This window comes from Camelus dromedarius, chromosome 7, assembly GCF_036321535.1.
Source record: "Camelus dromedarius isolate mCamDro1 chromosome 7, mCamDro1.pat, whole genome shotgun sequence".
NCBI classification, from domain to species: domain Eukaryota; kingdom Metazoa; phylum Chordata; class Mammalia; order Artiodactyla; family Camelidae; genus Camelus; species Camelus dromedarius.
The window spans coordinates 27758416-27777521 of record NC_087442.1 but is presented as its reverse complement, the minus strand read 5'-3'; positions in this window follow the sequence as shown (position 1 = coordinate 27777521).

Genomic DNA, 19106 nt, shown 5'->3' with positions numbered 1-19106 from the left:
ATTAACATAGTGTCCATTGACTTGTCTCTCTAGATTATCTTTTATACTATTTTCATAGCTGGGTTTCTAAAATATATTTTGGTCTTCTGGAAAAAAAATCAGAGTAACACGTTTTTGTCTATAAACTCAACTTTATATTATATTTATATTTTATTAAATATTCATGTATGTATGATTATGAGTGCTATCATCAATATTCGATATACCTTATTGTGTATAAATCCCTCTAAATTTCAGTCATACTGAACCATTCCCCCAAAGCAGTTGCCTAGCTGTGTCTTAACCCCTCAAGCTATATTATTTTAATCTCCCCGTATGTCATTTAATTTTCTTTTCTACCAGTCAAAATCATATGCATTTGTCCTAGTTGCACAATATTAAAGTTGTATTTTACTTAAATATAACCTCCCCTACAAGCCTTGTAGCAACTTGAAATTTATATTGATCTTTTGCCTGTGTTCCCAGAGCTCATGAGTTGTATCTCCATTATAGACTGTATTTAAGTCCAAGTTATTCTACAGTTTGTTTACAACATTTGCATCTCTCTCAAGTTTAGTGCATTGTTTTGATCATATGATGTATGCAGTGATTGATAAATGATGAGAGTCCATATTTTCACTCACATTTTCCTAATTATTTTCCCCTCTAATATTCTTAGTCTTCTTTATCTGAAACATATTTTGGGTACTTTGTTTCTTTTGTGTAAGTAATTAAAGTATTTGAAGGCAAAGTATTCAAGTCAGAAATATTTTTAAATACCATATAGTGCCTGAAACAGAACTAGGCAGATAGGAGACTTAATAAACACTTCCTACATGGAAAGCATTTCTAGTTTTTTTTTTTTTTTAAGATGTGATTACACTTATCTAAACATTTCCTTAGGAATCTTTAGAACATTTTTAGAGAGGCAATAGTGATAGACAGGACTACACAGGGAGTCTAGGAGTCTGGGTTTTTTGTAATAGTATTTGCATAATTAAACTTGATAGAGCAAGAAGGGAGGCAAATAACATTTTACTTGAAGTGAAGACTTGTACTCTTGTAGATTTCTGATATGTAAAGCTCCTACTTGTTGGCCCACAGAAAATAGAAATTTATGCACTGTGAATGTCCAATCAAGCTAAATATGTCTAAAAAAATAACTTTTCTGTCATTTTCCATTACATGGGTGAGTAGTCAAACAGGTAAGAGGATAAAAGGCTCACATATTTTGAAATTTTATACTCGAGATCTCTTTAACCACACACATAAAGTGAAAATCTAAGATGAATACTTGAAAACTTTAAGGAATATTTGAACATATTTTTCATTGGTATATTTATTGCTCACATTTTTGCATATTTTTACATTTCCTCAGTTTCATATTGAGTGAAGTAGGTCTGCTTCAGTTTGTATCATCAGCACTCTCTTACATTTAGATTTGTTCATTTCCTAATATTAGCACATTGATGACATATTTTGCATATGAGGTCTGAATTATTTAGAGAAAATTATTGATTTTCATTTTCTTTAAATTTGGGAAATCATTTTTTGTTCTGTTACGGGGAAAAAAGGAGCATGTTGATGAAATATTGGTTAACTCTTCTGTGCTATCCAAAGCACATAATTTTCTAGGAAAAAAAAAGATAGTATTGTAAGTATTTTAGAGTCAGAACTACTTCTGAGTCAAATGAAATACTTATTCATTTTTTCTAAGTCTTCATTTTATGCTATTTTGGTGGAGTGGTAAAGAAACTGAGAGAGACTTTGGCTATTTAATTATCAGTTATCGAACCTTTCTATACACATTACAGCTACCATGTGTTGTTTTCCTTCAGTTTTCATGCATTTAAATAATATGAAAACATCTGAAAAATGGTGTTTTTCAGCATTCATGATTTGATTGGTGAATGATTCAGTTGGTATCTACACTTTCTCTGTGAATGAGAGCTCTATAAAGCCACTTTTTAAACTGAAAAGCGTATGTGGCCATGTTGGAGACATCTTCATAAAGACCATTTGAGCATGTTTTGCTTATACTCAGGGATGGGGCATTTAGAGAATCCTTTTTTAGTTAGGTGGACTCAATCAATACCCAACAGATATACCAATGTATCTTCTCTTCCTTATTTTTATGACTTACTGTTTTCCGTGATGACCTGCATTTTTTTCCCCTTCCAGTCCAAGTTTGTGGAAGTATTTGTCTCTGGTGTGTCTCAGTAAAGATAGAGAACACACTTTTCTGTGTCTCCTTTTTTCTTACACATTACATTTTCCTTCTGTTATCTTCTATCAGGGAATCACAAGCATCCACTTTAAAATATCACTAATAACTATGGAAATGGGAGGCAGAATAGAAACGTGTGCATTGACTCTTGGAGGCTTTACTTCAGAGATTTTGCATGTCATTTACACTCATATCTCATTAGCTATTGGAGTGAAAGGCAATCCTACTTTGTGACTAGAAGGAGAAACAGAAATGTAAATCAGCATTAAGGACTATTACAAAAAATTAGTTTAATCCAGTAATAGTTTATTTTTCATTTTTAATGACACCTCTGACTAAAATTCTAAGAAAAACGTTCATCTACAAAATGAAGTGTTTTTAAAAATATAGAGCTATAATAGAGCTTATGCAAAAAGTAACACATTATATTCTGTGTGGTATCTGCTGATGATCTCAGTAATGTGGCTACAGGTGGCAGAAAGGAATGTGCATAACCACGTTATCTAAGAGTTGGGGAAGCACTTCAGGATGGATTACCTATTTTGTCTCTTACTACTTTGAGTCTGGTATTAGGCAGGATTAATATGTCGGTGGGAAAGTAAATTGATACAGCCACAATGGAAAACAATATGCAGGCTCCTTAAAATCTAAAAGTAGAGTTACCATATGGTCCAGGAATCCCATTCCTGGGCATAAATCCAGAGAAAACTGTAATTTGAAAAGACACATGCACTCTAATGTTCATAGCAGCACTGTTTACAACAGCAAAGACATGGAAACCACCTAAATGTCCATCACCAGATGAATGGATAAAGAAGATGTGGTGTATGTGTGTGTGTGTGTGTGTAAATGGATTATATATGTATATAATGGAATACTATTCAGCCATAAAATAATGTCATTTGCAGCAACATGGATAGACCTAGAGACTATTATATTAGCTAAAGTAAGTCAGATAAAGACAAATATCATATGGTATAACTTATATGTAGAATCTAAAAATAATATGATACAAACTGTATTTACAAACCAAAAATAGACTCATGGACATGGAAAACAAACTATGGTTACCAAAGGGGAAAGGGCTGGAGAAGGAGCAATTAGGAATGTGGGATTAACAAATACATGGGTATACATCCAAAACAAAACAAAAACAGTAATTTGAAAAGATACATGCACCCCAGTGTTTATAACAGCGTTATTTACAATTGCCAAGATGTGGAAACAACCAAAATGTCCATCGTGTCCACCAACAGCTGAATGGGTAAAGAAGCTGTGGTCTTTATTTACAATGGAATACTACTCAGCCATAAAAATGACAAATTTTTGCCATTTGCAGCAACATGATGGATTTGGAAGGCATTATGCTAAGTGAAATAAATAAGTCAGATAGAGAAAGACAAATACTGTATGATAGGAATCTAAAAAATAAACTAGTGAATATAACAAAAAAAAACCAGACCCAGGTATCGAGAACAAGCTAGTCGTTATTAGTGGGGGGGGGGGGGTGCAATATAGGTGTGAGTGGATGGGCAGTACAAAGTACTGAGCGTAAGATAGACTTAAGGATGTATTGTACAACATGAGGGATATAGACAATATTTTGTAATAATCGTAAATGGAAAGTAACCTTTAAAATTTACCAAAATTAAAAATAAATAAATAAATTAGATAAACACACACACACCCCCTCCAACATAATGGGCTCTCTTCATTCCTTATAGGACACTACTTTGATGTGTAGGGTCTCTAAATCATATGACAAACTTGGGTTTCATTTTCTAAAAATATTAAATATTTCTTGAGTGTGCATGATTTTTCCCCTTACCAAGCATATTTATAACATAGCTAAAAAAATTATGTTCTTTTCTTCTTTCACTTTGTGTATTATTCTCCAGTCTAAAAAATGAGCAAAAGTCAGCTGACACAGCACAATGAAAGATTCTTTATTAGCCAAGAGAAATTAGAAGAATTCCTTGTTCAGGTGTACAAACTATAGCCTGTGGACTGAAGCTGGCAAGCCACCTTTCTTTTTTTTTTCTTTTTTTTTTTTTTGGTGTGGCTTGACACATATAAATGATTATTGTATTTTTTGATGGCTGTGCAAAAAAAAAAGTAGAATAATATTTTGTGATACATGAAAATTTATGAAAGATAATTCAATTGTCCATAAATAAAGTTGAATAGTTGTGACAAAGACCAAAAGCTGAAAATGTTTACTATCTACCCTGTTACAGAAATTTTGTCCCCTGCTCTAGAATACTGTGTAGCCCTGTCTGAACATCAAATACAGCAACAACTTGCTATTTATCACAGCCCTCTGCAGAGCATTTTCCCCCTCTGGAAGCATTAGCCCTGTCCATGGCCTGGGGTTACGACTTATTTCACCTGAAAAGAATATGGTGAAAAGTAAAAGTTTCTCTACTTTCAGTATATATGAGATACCAATGGTACTATGTGATATTATTTCCAGTAAATATAATACTGTAAGATCATAATATAGAAGCCAGTGATGCCGTTTAACCATATATTTAAAAATAACCAGATGAAATAATCACTTTGAAAGACTCTCTGTCAATATTTACTTAGCTTATGCCAACTAAATATATGCTAAAAACAATTCCACTCCTGTGTGTATACCTAAGGTTAATAAATGCATATTTCCACTGAAAGATATACACAAAAAATTTCACAGAAATTTTATTCCTAGGGGCCAAATATTGGAATAACCCAAATGTCCATCAATAATAGGAAATATGAAGAAATTACTTTATATTAATGCTATATAATGCTACACATGAATAATATGGAGTAAAAGAACTACTGTTACATACAATGCCATAATGAATGAAAGAATCCAGACAAAATATATGATGCCATTTATATGAAGCTTAGAACAGCCAAAACTAATCTATGGTGCCAGGAGTCCAAATAGTAGTCACCTATAGAGGAGTATGACTAGGATAGGTGTTCGGATTCTACACGTTGATATGATTGGTCATTTCAAAGATACATACCATATCTTTATTACCATCTTAACTTCTATTTCTATCTCTATATACAACTACATATTCATAAACATACATATGTGTAAATATTCATTGGAATATGTACTTAATATTTGTGTATTTTACTGGCTGTATGTTGTCCTACAACTTAAAAATAAAGTCAAATGGCACAGTACACCTGAGAAGTCTTTGGTAGCCCAGAGTTGTTTGAAAAGATTCTCTGGATAAAAAACTAAGCAGAACCCAAACAAACAAACAAACAAACAAACACCATTCATAGATACTAGTTTTCAAACTCCCGAAAAAACATGTTTCAGTATTGATTTATTTTGTTTCATATCCTTTAACAGATGCAGTTCTGTGCAAAGAGAGTAATGTCAGTCATTGGGTAAATCTGAGCACATGCACTGTAAAAAGTGAATAAGAAGTGAATTTAAATAGTATAGTGCTCCCATAGAAAAAGGGTGTAAAAGATGAGTTGCTGAATATATGAAAGAATTAGATGAATTATATGACCTTTTCATCTTCTGCAACTATGCACTAATTTTGACATTAAGATCAGAATATAAACAAACATATTCAGGAAAATGGTTTTAAGAATCATTTGAAGAGCCATATCAAGGTTTTTTTATGTGTGTGTGAATTCTATTTAATTTAAATTTTCATAGCCTCCAATATGAGACTTACCAGCTTTACTGTTAATAAAAACAATTCTTCAAAATCAGAGAAGGTAGCAAAATGCAGTGTACAATACATGACATTGTACTAAAAATACCTTCCTTAACAAATGCTTTTCTGTTCTAAGTGCTGTCCTTTTGTCTTAAGGGATCACTTTGCAACACTTTTCCTGTGTTCCAATTTCAGATATTTCCTTGGATGCCATTTTAGACATTTGACCTGTAATGTTTCCCCTTAGGAGATGGTAGCATGAAACCTGTGCTTGGTTTTCTGGAATTCCCTATCCATATTCTAGTTTAATGGATTGACTCAGAGTAGCCAAAATGCGTGTTTCACATAGTTAGGAAAGTTTCCTACACAAATCCATAGTCAAATTTTAATGAGAGTTCCCTTAAAGACAATGACATGGTCTGGAGCCTTGGCTTATTAGTTAAATCAATAAAGTGAACTCTAAGAAACCTGTACAATATATAATCATTCCTTTTGAATTGCCCTTGTGAATTAAGAATAAAACAATAAAAACTGTATCAGGAATGATTGTTGACAGGCTATTCTAAGGGCAAGATGGGGGTCTTACTGTGAAAACAGATGCTTTGCATAAAATGTCATTAAGGAAACACCTTAGGGGATATTACTGTAAAATTATTTTATGATTTTATTTTTATGGACTTTGTTTTATTAAGAAAACCAACCTTTCTTTTTTGTAGGAGTTCGCAATGAGCAAAATGCTATAGCGATCTCCTTTTCTTTTTTTTCTTTTTTTTTTCAATCTACTTCTCTTGCTAAAAGCAGAACTATTTCTGGAGACAGGCATTAAATCATGCTGCTATCTCTGCCCCACTATTTTATACACTTGAGGATGGAACTGGAAATGCCTTCAAATAGAAATTTATATGGGAACATTAAATAACTTCAAACTCAATGTGTTTCTTCAAGGATGAACTAGGAGTTCGTATGAAGCTTGCACTCAATAGTCAAGCAGAAGCACACTGAAGACTTTAAAGAGTAGGAAAGGACTGAGACTTCCTACAGTTTTCAATATTTCAAAGTTTTAATAATGACAAAACCTTTCTAATAATTGTTGCTTGTTATGGCCTTTTGTTTTTCCTGAGAGTTGCACTGACCGAAAATATTTTGGTAGCTTAAAACTGAACAAAAGGATATCAATAACAGTCTGTATAGTTAAATGAAAATAAGACAAAGGGGCCCTATGTGAGCACAAAATGCAGTATTACATAGTATTAATTCTACAGGAGACAACCACTAGCATGTGTACAGAATTAAAATTAACAGACCGATTCTTCAGCTCAGGAAACATTCATTGAATTCTTAATGATGATTCCCTAATGGACAGCTTCAATGCATGATGAAAAGTATTTTCATACAATGTTGTTTTGCTACTAACTGACTTTCTTGCCTGGTTCAGTTTTTATAAGGAATGAAAATGCTTGGAAGAAAGAGTTTTAATGGAAAAGGAAGCTTAGTGCAGAGTCAAATTCTGAAAGATACCATTACAAACTAGCATTCTCTTTCAGAATGATCTGCATATTCATCCAATTGTCATATGTGAAATGGAATCATCTACTTATAGACGTTCAGATATAGATGACTGAAAGATTATGAGGCGATGCTCACACCTGGTTAATTCTATAACCCTATTCTCAGGATAGAAGCCAGCAGTGCAAGTACAAGTTCTGAAAGTAAACACTTCTCCTAGAAGGGTATACAAGAACAATCTAGAGTGCCTCGTGATGGTACATGGAATTGTAAAGCTAACTCGTTTGTAATGACAGGACAAAACATCCTAATGGAGGGCCTTAGGGAGGGACTCTGATACTGCGCCTAAATCTCAATACAGGCAACAATATAATTTCCTCCAAAGGTCATTTTGAGTTTCTGAAAGTGAAATTCCAACTATATTTGCATTTGCAGATTTGAATGTTGCTAAAGTGCTGGTCTCTTTGAGAGCACTGTAGATAAGCCCAATCTGGAAAACTGGGTTTTATCAGTACTCACTTGAAACTTATTAATAACTCTGTTTTGTCTTCTCTTCATAGATCAGACGTTTCATGTGGCCTTTGTTAGCTCCAGAAAGATTAAAATTAGGATCATAAATGAAACGTTTGCTGAGCAACACCATAAATATTTACTACTAGTTGGTAAATTTCTAATTATGGCTATTTGCATCCTTTTGATTAGACTTTTAAACTGAACACATAGAGAAAATGCTTTTGTAGCAAAATGTCCCAGGTAGTTAGGCGTATTTTATACATACATTTATAAATAAATGAAATAACATGTAGATTTATTGTAGACTAGCCATTTTACTCTGAATTTCTAAGATCATAGTAAATCTATAAGGTGAGATTTATGGCACTTTTATTGTATAAAATTTTCACTATTCAGAATTTATAATAAGTTTATTCAGATTATACTGTTATAAAATAATAACTATTGATGTGAAATTGTAGAAAAGTGTAATATTCCTGTGTAATGCATGAAAGATAATAAATTATTTTTAACATTTAGCACAAATTTTGAGTGCAGATAAGCCTGAAAATATTGCAAGTAATTGTTTTCTGTTCACTATATCAAAACCAATTTAATCCCTATTATTTAACACTTTGCTAATAATTATTTGCTACAAGTTCTTGAAAGAAAGAAAATGGACTTTTCTTAAATTAATTTGTATTGCTCTTAGAATTACTAAGATATTTTATATAAGGAATTATTAATAATTGTCTGGACTCAAATCTTATGCTTTTATGCAATTCAAAGAAATAATGTTTAGTATTTTCACTTGACCATAAAAAAGTGAAGAAGGATAAGTGGAATGTAAATCATCTCTTACTGATCACACAGGGAAAGTAGCTGTACTTTTATCTATTTATTACAGGTATGTCCTAATAAAATAAAAGTAGAATTTAATGCATGCATCAAATATCCTGCTAGAATTACATTAAGTAAGCTAGATGTATGCATTTTTAAAAGCAAAAACCGAAGTCAAATGTTTTGAAATCCAGTGTTGCTGATGCCCCCCCCCCCCCATTATGTATTCTTAATTTTGGCAAGGAAAAATCACTAAGGTTGTCAAAAAACCCCTAATGTTTTTCTAGATTCAGTTTATCATGGCAGAGTTTTCTTAACAGCCCAATGTTGATAATACATGTAAAATTAGAAACATGTTTGCTTTGATTTTGTGTCACTTTATTTTCAAAGATAAAACTCTTTTACCTGTGGAATTAATTGCTCTCGGTAAAACAACTAGTATATGTTAAATAATAAATGTCCTCTGAGAATGTACTTTCTAAAAAAGGAATGCAGACTCATCTGAATTCCACACTGCTTATAAGGTATCATTGTTTCCCACAAGTATTGTAGGAGGCCTTAATACAAATAGTTCTCAGCTCCAGATTTATAAATGTCAAGTTAAACTACAGCATATCTATATCTATATATTTCAATATACAGCTATTCATATATAGACTACCTGATATATGAAACTGTTATATTGACTCAATAATTCTTTTTAATTTTTTTTTTAATTTTTAAATCTGTATTTATGTTTTTGGTGGTGGGAGGTAATTAGGTTTATTTATTTATTTTTGGAGGAGGTACTGGGTATTGAACCCAGGACCTCATGCATGCTAACGATGCACTCTACCACTTGAGCTATACCCCTCCCCTCTTTGACTCAATAATTCTTATATAATTATTATACATAAACTTATTAAGTATACCTTGTGTTAATATCAAATATTGTTTTATTAGTATTTCCATGTTTATGAAAAAATTCAACAAAATGTCAAAGGAAAAAGGAGTTTGGTTCCTTTTCAATAAAAGCCATATGTTCTATTAGATCATCCAGAATTAATTTTGATCATGTGGTCAAAATAGATTTCAGGACACACTGAATTTTCAAGTGTGTTCCTGCTGTTTGAAATGTTTTATCTGGAGAGTGCGAGGATTGCAAACTGTAGTTCGTTGTCAACTATAAATTATAAAATCACAGGCAGGAAGCTAAGCTACTAGGTCATCTTTTCAAGAGCCCATTTTGACTACAGTAGGTACATTTTATGAGGCAGGCAGAAAAAAGAGTGTCCGTAGCCACATTCCTGTCTACCCACTGCAGGCAGTGGAATCTCTCTCTCTCACTCTTGCTGTTTCTCTCATCTGTTTTCTCCTCCTCCTCTTATGCCCTCCCCTCTCCCCTCCCTTTCCTTCCTTATTTCCTTAAGTATGCTCCTAAAAGACAGGCTTCATCTTCCATTCTCAAAGTCTAATTTCTGGACTTTTTTTTATGTTTTAAAAGTTCAGTTGGTAATTTCGACTTATGTCAAGATGGACAATCCTAGATGCTTCATAAAATTAGTTTAATAAAGGAATAAGATGACAATGACCACGTGGTAGACGTGGTATCCCTGTTCATCTGTTTCCCACTCTGCTAGGATCTGCTCCACCAGAATCTGTGTTGCTAAATCAGTGAATGGTCTTTCTCTTAACCCCTACTCAAGCCAGAAATATGATATCACACTTGATTTCACTATCTTTTTCAGGTTGACATCATATCAGAAACCATATATTGTTGAATTCTTTGTTCTTAACAACTCTTGAATCTTGCCACTTTCCACATTTTTACCTGGGTTCAGGCTACCACATTACCACTTGCTTGGATTATTATAGTAACCTACAAATTAATGCCTACTTCAAGGAGAACTCTTTGAAGCCATTCCTTTATGAATCAGCCAAAGAGAGTTTATGTTGGATTTAATGATCATGTGTTTCCCTCAATTAAAACCATCAGTCTATCTCCATTCTCTTCAAGATAAAATTATAACTCTTTAAAATGACAGTGCTTTTTATGCCGGTGCTTCTCAGCTTGTGGTGCCATCACTCATCTAGGATGTGTTTGAGAAAGCTGGATCATTTTTGGATGTCACAACATCTTGCAGATGATAATGGCATTTAGTATTTAGAAGTTAAAGATGTTAACATTCCCACAAACCGTACACTGGGGTTCCAGTTTCTCCATGTCCTCAGTAATGTTTGCTATTTTATTTTTTATTTTTGATAATAGTTAGGCTGTCCTAACAGGGGTGAGAATAACTTACTGATACTATTGTTATCAGTATTGACAAGTGATAACTTATTGTGGTTTTGATTTGTATTCCCTTGATGATTAGTGATACTGAGCATCTTTTCATATCCCTGTTAGCCATTTGTATGTCTTTTTGGAAACATATCTATTCAGGCTCTTTACCCATTTTTAGTTAGTTTATTTTGTTGTTGTTGTTTTTGCTGATGAGTTGTAGGAAATCCTTATCTATTTTGGATACTAAACTCTTATAAGATACATGGTTTGCAGATCTTTTCTCCCATTCCCTAGGTTGTCTTTTCACTATTGATTCCTTTGCGGTGAAGAATCTTTTTATTTTGATATAGTTCTTTTTGTCTATTTTTAGTTTTTGTTGCCTATGTTTTTTTGATGTAACTGCTATGGAAAATGGTATGTACATAACTCAAAAAATTAAGAATATACTTACCATATGATACAGCAATCCCACTTATAGGTATTTATCTGAAAGAATTGAAATCAGGATCTAGAAGAGATATTTTCATTCCCATGTTCATAGCATCATTATTCACAATAGCCAAGAAGTAGAAACAACTTCAAATGTCCACCAATAGATGAATTAATAAGGAAAATGTGATATATTTATATATATGTGTGTGTGTGTGTGTGTGTAGTGAAATATTATTCAGCATTTAAAAAGGAAGGAAATTGTATGCTTACATGGATGAACCTGGAGGATATTATGCTAAATGAAATTAGTCATTCAGAGAAAGACAAATACTGCATGCTTCTTCTTTATATGAGTTATTTAAAATGATAAAATTCATAGAAACAGAAAGTAGAATGGTGATTGCCAGGGGCTGGGTAGGGGGTAGGGAAAAATAGAGAATTGCTGTTCAATGGTTATAAAGTTTAATTCATGCAAGATGAATACATTCTAGAGATCTGCTGTACAACAGTAATTCTATAGTTATCAGTACTGTGCACTTAAAAATGCATTAAGGTGGTAGATCTCATGTTACGCTTTTTTTTTTTTTTACCACAATAATAAATAGAAGGCAAGGATGTTAAATGTGTGGGAGAATCACATATGTTGCAAAAGTATCTACCCTAAGTGGCAATGTCAACATTGGGAAACATTGTGCAGTGGCAGATGAAATACAAAGAAGCATATATGAGATAATAAATGTAGATTCTTTAGGAAAAACTAATGTAATATAATGGGAGAAATCAAATACTAGTTTTAAAAGAGATGAAAGAGAAACAGAAAGGAGAGTGTGCTTTAAAATTTTGGTAAGGTCAAAGAACCCATGTGCTTCAATTTAAAGGATAGGTTGTGTCATGTGCTTGAAGATGGTTCATACTATATGCAAGATTCAAGAAAATCCACTAGATTTATTGATTATGAAATGATTTGCACAAAGTAAATATTCAAAAAAATGTTGTCGAGTTAACTTTCACTGGCCAGCCTAAAGTAGGCAATTTTATGACAGTAGAAGCTTGAGTATAAAGTAAGGGGTTAAAGCAGAGACTCATTCAAGAAATTTGGTGATGGGAAAAACTTGAAGCAATAGGTAGTAACTTAAGGAAGTAAGAGGGTATGAGGTAATGTATTTTAGTTTACAAAGGTTTGGGTTAAAAGTTGTAAACCTTCAGTTAACTTGTATCTGTGGAGGCCCTACCTATTTCAGGCCCCTACAGGCACATTTTTAATGGAGAAGCACATGCATACAGAAACATATATGTTCAGCCTCCATAGAATTGCCTTTCATTTATCTTTCAGATCCAGAAAGCGTGATGTTGAATACTATCTTCTGTAGTTCTCAATATTACAGCACTTTTGACAATCTAATATGCTCTCCAGAAATTTCACCTGCCTTCTAGCAATAGCGTTTCCAGAATTGATAGAGAAGAAAAATACATTGTTCTGTTTTATAAACAGAGAATTTTGTCATTTTTGGGCACCCCATAGTCCTAAAATATATGTCGGATAATTTTAGGTCAAGTAACTCATCTCTTAGAGGATAAGATAGAAGACTAAAACTATAAAAATTATTTTTTGCTTCACATGCCCATGCCTCTAACCCTAACTACTTACTATACTTTTATGTTGCATTACTCTGTGAGACCATTTATAAAACTTACCGATTAAACGCTTATAAATGATACATCATTATAATGAAAAATGCAATTTGTATTTACTCTTTCATGCCCTGTGCCAAATCCTGCAGTATACAAAAATGGAAGAAACAGAGGAGATTCCTGCTGTCATAGAGCTTGTAGCTGGATCAAAAAAGAAACACACAACAGCAGAATTCAGTTCATGAAGCCTTGCTAAAATCCTATGAACAGAAGTAATATTTCTTATGATTTATTGCTTTTCAAGTGCTCCTCTATTAAAATATTAAATAATATGACTTGCTGCTGATGTATTTATATGTCAGTTGTCCCTAGTAGACTGTGCCCTATTGGATGGCTCTACATGCATATACAAAACATTGATAAATGTTATTTAGAATTCAATAAAATTCACATATTTTATTGTATGAAAAAAACTATATTTTATTTCTAAATCACTAAGAGACTAATGAGTTTAGGCCTTAGAAATATTCTAAACTCCAGTAAAAGCAGCTTCATAAGCACTCAAGACAACAGAATTGTAGTTCAACATTGTTTGTTATATTACAACTTTATATTTTTGACTAAACACAAAAAGAAGGAAATAAAGACCTCAGTAATACCCTTATCATACATTGGGCTAATCAAAATCAAGTAGGAGACTGTTGAATTCCAGTAGCATTAGTTGTCAGGAAATTATCCTTAGAAACTTAAAGAAAGTACTATGTGACTGACATATTTAAGGACTAGGCTCACTTATAGTGGTAAATTTCACGTATTAGTTAGACTATCAAAAATATGTATTTTTACTGTTTAGTAATCTAATGATAGAATCTTAAAACTAACAATTCACAGTCCTTCCTAGTAAGAGTATAGACATATTCTTTCATAATTCAGCTCTGTCCTACAAAGTTGTCTGAGAATTAGTTTACGTATTGGGTTGTAGGATTGTATGTGTAGTGTAAGGAGGTTTGAATAAATATTTTATCTATTGTTCTTGTGCAGAATTTTCAATTTCAGCATTATAGTGATAGGAGTAGGGGTCATTTTGATTAGGTAGATTTAATAGATTGTTAAATATATTCCTTTTTTTTTCTCAGTGTTGACAGAAGCTACAAAAATGGAGAAAAAATATATTACAAGGAATTCCATATTATAAAGTAAGACTGTAGTCCATCCCATCCATTAAGGACATATAAAGAAGGTGAACAAAATTGATTTTGCCAGATTAGCTAATCACCACTTCCAGCCTATATAAAAGGTTAAATTAAAGAGGCCAAGAGAGTATTTTTAATATGCTAGAGTCTTCTCCTCCAAGGGGCAAGGAAATGATAGCTCTTCCCTTCTCAATTCAAAAAAGTGCTTCCAGGTACATAGTCATATAAGTTTGAGGAACAAAAGGTTTCATGTTTGACTCAAATATGAATGGATAGAAGACCAGGAGCTGTGGCTGGACGTACTTCTGCTTGTAGGTAGAACAAAAGGAGGTACGTACAAATTGCCTTTTCATTTATTAGGCAGGAGGCACGTCTCTAGCGACGAGTCCTTGCATGAGGAAGATAGAGACAGCAATGGCTCATATTGAAAGAATCTCATCCAAGAGGATGGGCAAAGGTTTTCTGATGGAATGGCAAGTGTCTGAAAGCCAAGAGACTGGAAAATAATTGTACGCTTCTAGAGTGTCAAAGAAAGAGTCACTATCCACTTCAAAGCAAATACATTCAAACATTCAGCTGGGATGGCAGAGGACCCTCCAAAAGTGACCCACCAAGTGAGGCACAGCCACCCGATATGAACAAATCTGGATTTCTTGCCTCAAATGCCCTCCCAACCTCATTTCCTTCTCTCACCCGGACACTAGAGAAGTCAGAAATAGCAGCGGTAGGGAGGATAAAAAGGAGAGTTGTATTTGCACTCTGCTGAGTCCAGCTTATATAATAGAACTGTCTTACAACTGAAGGCATCAAAGTGATCACTTTTTCAGAAGACACAATTCACTATAGTTGTCAGAATTTGTTTTTATAGTCACATAGATTTTATCTTTTCTCAAACATTTGTATTAGGTCTTTAAAATTAAAAAGAATAGAGAATTAAGTTGAACATTTGACATATTTGACTAAACTATGTATTTTTCAAAACTACATAAGTGAAAAGGGTCATGGATTTATCTCAAATTATAGATAAAACATGATTTGGAGGATTATTAAGTAGCAAGGAGGAATTAACTACAAAGGACCATAAAGAATACAGAAATACAGGCAGTAGCCTCTATCTTCAGGGCTGAGGTACAGCCCCTACAGAAGGAACAAGTTTGCATCCTCTTCCCCAGCTGCCAACCAGGCCTCATTGCAGAGGGTGCAACTCTGGCCCTGGATGGTGAAGAAGTTTTCTGAGGTGCCACAGGCCAAAGTTGGCAGGCAGAAGTGCCTGGTGAGACACCTGCCAACCTTTTCTGGAAAGCTGCTCATAAGGATGATGCTTCCAGAAGCAGCTGAGGAGAGTGCCACTGACGGCCTCATATGCAGCTGGAACATGGTAGAAGAAAACAGAAGCACTCCAGAATCAAGTCTGTTCTCCTCTGGTGTCCCTCCGGCGCCATCTACTGACAAAGCTTAAATATTGTGACAGCTGGCAAAGGAGAAGTATTTGCAGAATTCAGAAAGGCAATAAGAAAATGAATTTGGAGCTGAGAAGCAACAAAGTGATAACTGTTGTGCCAACTTTATTATGGAAAATGTATAAAATCTGGAAGGATTGCAGGTATATGTATGGATAGATACATATATAGGTAGGTAGAATTATAAAGCATTTTGGAATATGGGAAACAGTGAAAATAAATAATGTTCGAAATAATATATTATTTAGTGCAGACAATTCATAAGACAGTATACATGTTATTTTTATTTTGACAATTTTAAAATAAGTGAGAAAACGAAGACTAACATATCAGTGAGGTTTTCTATGAAATAAAATTTTAAAACATGCGTATCATTAGAAAAAATACTATAGAATATATACTAGGCTATACATAGGACTGGGAAAATAAAATTCTTTTAGACTGTGCCAGGAATCTCCAACTCTGACCAAATTAAAATTTATATCACCAACCCATATTTTCTCTACCAAAATTGTTTTCATTTCTTAAAGATTCTCTTAAAACTTATTTCCAGTGTTATTGTCTGGAAAAAAAAATTTTAAATAGATACTCTTAAATTATAAGAGTTGCTTAGAATGTGAGGATCTTTGCATTGTTTCTTTGTCCAGCCATATCTTATTCATGCAGTAGTTCTCAAAGAGGGGTCCTGGACCAGCAACATCAGTATCACCTGGGGACTGCCTGGAACATGAGCCCTCAGGCTTACTCCAGACTACGGAATGAGAACTTCTGACTTTCGGGCCCAGCAGTCTCTGTTTCCAGACTACCTTTAGGTGATTCTGATGCATACTAATGTTTGAGGACCACTGATAGGTCTTGCTACCGTAAGTTTTTCTCACAATTGCTCCAGATTTATAAAACAATAAATGAGCATTTCTTTTTAGAGGTCTATTTGAGTAAGTTTTATTTTGAAGGCTACTTCTTTTGGTAGAGCTCCCCATTCCTTTCTGTCCTGAGTTGACTGAACAAATTGTGAATATTGCTGTTGTCTGAAAATTATTATGTTTAGAAAAAATAACAAGAAAATGATTTAACCTTCTTTTTTTACAACAAATTGTTCGGTTTATATATTTGATGCTCCAGATGTTTTAGCTTATGCCAGTTGGAGTACTGAAACACATATCAGGATCAAATAGCTAATCTAACACGCTTCCCGCAGAAAAGCCAAATGTGTATGGGATGTTAGCATGCCTGGTGTTAACATTTATGCTTTTTTTTAAATTGTATTTTTGCTATCCTGGGCTTCAGCATTCATTTAAATTTTGACTTCCTCCTTTGTGGCCAGACTGTGGGAAGTTCCCCATGTTGGTGCAGTGTCCTGCTGATTTCCCCCAACCTTCATGCCTATCCACTCCCTACCCCCAACTACATTTGTGAGCTAAGTATTTTATCTGAAAGGTATGATATTTAAAACTGGGAATTTAAGTGTGGATATCAACAGCCATTTATACACTGAGGTCTATTTGTGTTTGGACAGGGAGGTCATTTTGAGATGTGACATGGGTCTCCATGGAGATGAACAAAGGGATACAAACATCTATATCAGTTAGTGGCGTATAAATTATCTGAAACTTGCCCTTTGAAAGGTGTTTTTATCATTAAAAAGAGAGGAACTAGTTAACATCTTTACATTGATATACCATGCATCTGCACAGAAGAATGAAGAAATTCTTTATGTATTAATAAGAAAAGATCTCCAATAAATGTTTTTACATGAAACAAGGAAGGTGTACACGTTTACCTACAGGATGAGACTATATGTGTCTAGTATGTCTCCTATAAGGGATATAAAAATGTCTATGATTGTTATGGCATTCTTTAACAACAGTGATACCTGTTGAGATAACAACAACATTGATGAGGAACACAGCTTGGAGAAAGACTTTACACCTTTAAATTTTTTTTTGTTGTTTGACTCGTGAATTTTTTTAGAAAATAAAACAAAGTTTAAAAAATACGTATGGAAGAACAGTTCTAAGAAAAGTAAGTCAATTCAGTAGAAAAGTGCAAAAGGAAGGATTTTTTAGTTTTTTTTTTTTCAGATTCAGATTACTATAACATTGTAGCAATAAAACGAACATGATAGCAGAGCAGAAAAAGAAAACAAGTACAATTTAATAAGATACTGAATTTAGAATCAGGTCAAGTGCAGCTGATTTTTACAAGGTGAATACACCTCTGTTGATTCTGCACTTAGCAAGATATAGAACATTGTTGGCATCCAAAAAAGTCTCTACTCATCCCTCCTATTTATTACTCATCAGAAGGCTGACTTCTGTGTCCAAAGATTAGTTTTGTCGTTTTTGAATTATCTGCAAATAGAATCATATAGCTTGCCCCATTTTGTACCTTGTTTCTTTCACTTAGAGTTTTGTCTGTAGGTAGTTTGGTCTCTGTCAGTGCTAGAGAGTATTCAATGGAATGGCTGTACCCTAATTTATCCATTCTACTGCTGATAGACATGTGAGTTGAATCAGTTTTTGGCTTTTGCAAATAATGCAACTGGATTTTTTTTTGTATATGTCTTTTCCTATATTTTTGATGGGCTTATTTGCCTAGAAGAACAATTGCTTGTTTTTGGGATTTGTCTAGTCCAGCTTTAGTAAATACTAATAATGTTCAAAGCTGGTTGTAGAGTTTTCGTTTCTACCACGCCTACTATTTTATCATTGCATTTCCCTGGTTATCATTGTCAATTAGTTTGTTTCCTAACTTTATGAATCACTTTAGAGTAATGTGATTTTTTTCTTCTTTTGAGTTAAAAATATTTTATGTCAATTCATATTATTATATGGTATGTTAATTGTCATGAGTTTTTAAGAAACCCATATTAATAAAATACACATTCTTTCAATACTGTCATATACTTTTATGATGAGTTTTAAGTATTTATAATTTTTACATCTTTTACATTGTTTTCTTTATTTAACTTTTGTTCTTAATTTATTTTGATTTATTCTTCTACTAAACATCATAACTTTTATAATATGTAGTAAATTTATCTTCTTATTTTTTAGATAGTACTTAATAAGTCCATATAATAAACAAAGAAAACTAATGTGTTTCCTTTTTCTTCTTCTCCCTTTCTTCTCCTCTACCACTGTTTTAATTGATAATATTATTAGTAAGTTTATCTTTGTGATGCAAATACAGTTCTGTTGCCTGATTTATATCTTTTGTATGATCATCTTTTATTACAGTTGTTATAAATGAAGAAGTAAGCCTTCTTACCTTTTTCTTGTATATGTTTCCTCTTTTTTTATCAATTATTTTGTCTCTAATCTCTGCATTGTTGGAGCAGATCAGTCTTTTAAATTCTCACATTTGTTTTAGTCTCTGTTCTAATATCGGACACATTCAGTGCTC